Source organism: Globicephala melas, chromosome 2, assembly GCF_963455315.2.
Source record: "Globicephala melas chromosome 2, mGloMel1.2, whole genome shotgun sequence".
Lineage (NCBI taxonomy): Eukaryota > Metazoa > Chordata > Mammalia > Artiodactyla > Delphinidae > Globicephala > Globicephala melas.
The window spans coordinates 107,168,014-107,171,921 of record NC_083315.2 but is presented as its reverse complement, the minus strand read 5'-3'; the positions used below and the strand labels follow the sequence as shown (position 1 = coordinate 107,171,921).

At 34.0% G+C, this 3,908-nt stretch overlaps 1 pseudogene; it reads right to left on the bottom strand.

Annotated features, from left to right (window-relative positions):
- Positions 1-841: 841 nt before the first annotated feature.
- On the bottom strand, positions 842-1,137 carry LOC138842584 (peptidyl-prolyl cis-trans isomerase A pseudogene; annotated as a pseudogene).
- Positions 1,138-3,908: the final 2,771 nt, after the last annotated feature.

Genomic DNA, 3,908 nt, shown 5'->3' with positions numbered 1-3,908 from the left:
CCACAACTCATTATTTTTTATTGTAAATAAGGTGCTAGACAGTAACAAACATGATAAAATGTAAAATGCATTAATGTTTTTGTTAAATCTCAAGTTGGTGGTGTACCTTAAACCATATTTTTCAGAAAAGGTTTCTTATATTTAAACATATAGGGCCCAAAACTATCTTATTCAACAATTTTAGTTTCATGGATATGTAAAATAATTGACAAAGAAAGGAGTAAGGAAATGAGGACTTTAAGCATCAAGTATACTGACTGCAATGACAATACCTTACCATAAGGAGAGCTGAAGAATTATTTCCCTACAGGATAAGTTCCAGTTTAGTGAGGGATCAGACCTGATATTTAAACACAGTACTTGAAAAACCCATTCACAAGAGGAAAATCAAGTGTAAATAAAAAGAGTTTTAGCATTTGAATATCAACACAGATTTGGATAAATTTCAATGTCTTTATTTCAGAATTTTTGTTTGTACTATGCAAAGGATCAAGCAACTCCCTTCCTCATATAGTCAAATGATTGAGCTCATTCACAAAGCTGCGTATATTAAATGGTATAAAGTATTTGAAAGATACTTTTATTCTTTGATCAGATTTGGATAAAACTGCAGAATAGGTAAGATTTTTTAAATTGCTGTTTAGTTTTTATTTTATAATCATAAACTTAACTCTTCAACCTAGCTAGACTTGAAGGGGGATAAAGAAAATATGGAACCCAAGGAACAGTAGCAAGAGCACAAAAGTTATAGGATAATGAGAGCAGATGGAGGTGGAGGGGTATTCTCCTGAACTACAAGAGAAATGGTCTGGTGATTGAGATAAAACCTAAGTTAAATTTATTACAGTTGTTCACAGTGGGCAATGGTGATCTTGCTGGTCTTGCCATTCCTGGACCCAAAGTGCTCCATGGCTTCTAAATCATTTATAAACTCTTTTACCTTAACAAAGACCAACCCCTCAGTCTTGGCAATGCAAATAAAAAATTGGAACTGTTTGTGTTGGGCCCAGAATTTGCCATGGGCAAGATACCAGGACCCGTGTGCTTCAAGATGAAGCTCTCCTCATCAAACTTTTCCCCATAGATGGACTTGCCGCCAGTGCCATTAAGGCATAGGAAGTCTCCACCCAGGCACATAGACCCCAGAATAATTCTGTGAAAGCAGGAATCCTGATAACGTTTCTTCCCAGTGCTAAGAGCACAAAAGCTTTCTGCTGTCTTTGGAACTTTGTCTTCAAAAAGCTCAAAGGGGACACTGTCCAGGGACTCATTGTTGATGGCGACGTAGAAAAAATACGGTGAGGTTGACTAAGCTGGTATGTCTCCCGGTGGCAGCAACAGCATCAGCAAAACCCAGAATAGGTAAAATTTTAATTGAACTCTCTATTCAACTTTTCCTTCTCATGTGTTCTGTCACATCTCCCAGAACAGCACTCCTCATACATCTTTAGGCCTTAATATTCTCTTCCCCTCTAACCTTAAAAAGGAAAGCTGATAAACATATTTTGATCAGATTTCAATATCTCAATATTTTAATCCTCAAGCTATTTCCTCATTTACTTATCCTGAGTGCTATGGAAGAAACTGACATATTCTGCTGTGTTCTCCACTTCTTGCACATACATTCCAGCCTCTGTTACAGGTATGTGTAGCCATATGACTGATTACTATCAAGAAATGGTACTGGAAGTGTTGTGTGTCACTTTCAGGCCACAGACCATAAAACCATTTGATGTCCTCTTTGCTATTTTTCTTCTTCCAGGTTAGGGTAGAAATGCTTACGCTGACCATGGAGAATATACATCGAGGAAGGTAAAGACTGCGATAGCCTGCCTCTCTGAATGACCATGTAGAGAATCACCCTTCTGTTGATCTCAAATACCTACCTTTGGTCATTTACACAGAAAATCATAAAGTTCTGTTCTGTTCTGTTCCTTATCCACTTTCTGTTTCAGTGAGTAGATTATGTCACTTTAATACAAATGCTTATAAAGATCATTTACATATGGTGGAATTTCAAACACCCACACTCATAGGTTATAGAAAGAGGAAATTTTGCTTAGCAATTCATCCTACATATCTTTCCATACTGGTGAGAAAAAATTTATTTTACTGTTGTAAAGGCTGCATAATATTTCATTTTGCCATATTTTATCTAACTAGTTTCCCATTGATAGGACATATCATACTCCATTCTGTTATATATTTAAATGTATTCAATGCTTACTGAAAGTCCTTTCATACCATAGTTTTATCATCCCTGATTTATTTTAATTTATATTACATCAGTTGGCTGAATTTTAAAAATTTCAATTTTTGTCAGGAGTGCTTGGATGCTGTCATGTCCAAGCACATTATGTGTTTGAGATTTTTTTGTCTTTATATTTGAATGAGAACTTGGTGAGGCCAAAAAAAAATCTTGGTTTATGCTTATTCTCTCTTAAGATTTGTAAGACAATGCTCCTCAGTCATCTTATGCTGAATGTTTTAGTGCAAAGTACTGAGACAAACAGATTTTTTCCTATATTTTTTGTAATGTGTCTTCACCTGAATACCCATAAAACTTTATCTTGGTGATAACTGAAAGCAGAGGCCTCCCTGCCCACCCCAAATTTCCACAGAATACATTATTTCACTCTACTACTTCAATACTATATAAAGATATAGTAAATATTTACAGCCCTCTATCAATTCCTCTTTCATCAGTATGCCATTTGATCTGGAGATTCAAATTTTAATCTAATGACTATAACTACTCTTTTGTAGTGTTAATAATTTTCAGGAGCTTCACTTATGTCTTAAGTTGTATCACCTTTGCCTAACATCTTTATATATTACCATCTCTTGGGTTTCATTCATTCATTCATTATCTACTGCAAATTAACATGATTTTTCAAAAGTGACATTTCTTTCCTTAACTCACTTTTAAGATGTATCCTTTCTAATCCTTATTGCTTTTAATTTGTTTCACTTATTTTATATCTTTATTTAAAATTTAGGTATCCTTTACAAAAGTGAAAACATTTATTACTTCCTAATATATTCTCTCTTCTCGGTTATCAAATATTTTTCATTGCCTTTATTTTCTTAAGAGTCATACTCTCTGTTTTATGATAGAGAGTAGTATTTATCTGATTGTTTTATTATATAAAAGTTCCATGTGTCTTATTTTTACCATTTACCTAACTTTTATTCATTATATTTCTCTTGTCTACTAACCTATCAATGGATGCACTTCATGCTGTGCTGTCTTTATTATTAATAATATTTAGATAAGCAAAGACTGTCAAGAGAAACAATTTGTCTAAGGATAAGTGATAAAGGAAATTGGGAAATAAACTGGAGGCAATAAGGAACATACTTCCAAAATACAGAACTGGAGGACAGATGTAACTAAAGAATGTTCCAAACAGACAGGTCATCTTTGTTTTCTGCAGCACAGATCCTTAACTCATAGCAATGGTCTGAAGTTAACGTGCGATTTGAAAAAGATACAGTGTAGTACTCTAAATGTATGGAACTCTTTCTTTTCAAATAAATTTACATTTCACAAGGTCCAAGGTCCTCATACCAGTCCTCATATAAACTTCCTGCAAAATTTATCCCACTAGTTCTGCTGACATGCCCAATCTAAATCATTCAGGAAGCATATCTTGATTTTCAATCAGGTTTCTCAGGAGACAAGAAGAATAAAACACAATTGTTGTAAAGAATATAAAAACTTAATATGTTTTGGGAAATAACAGAAGGAAAAACATTTCAATAAGAATTTTGGACACGCAAAAATTTTCCAAGTTGAAAGTGAAATCAAGAAGAGCATTCAGTAAGAGAGACCAGAAACACTGAGTCATTAAATAGCTTTTTATATCTCAGAAACATTTTTGACAATCACAAGATATAAAAGAGGG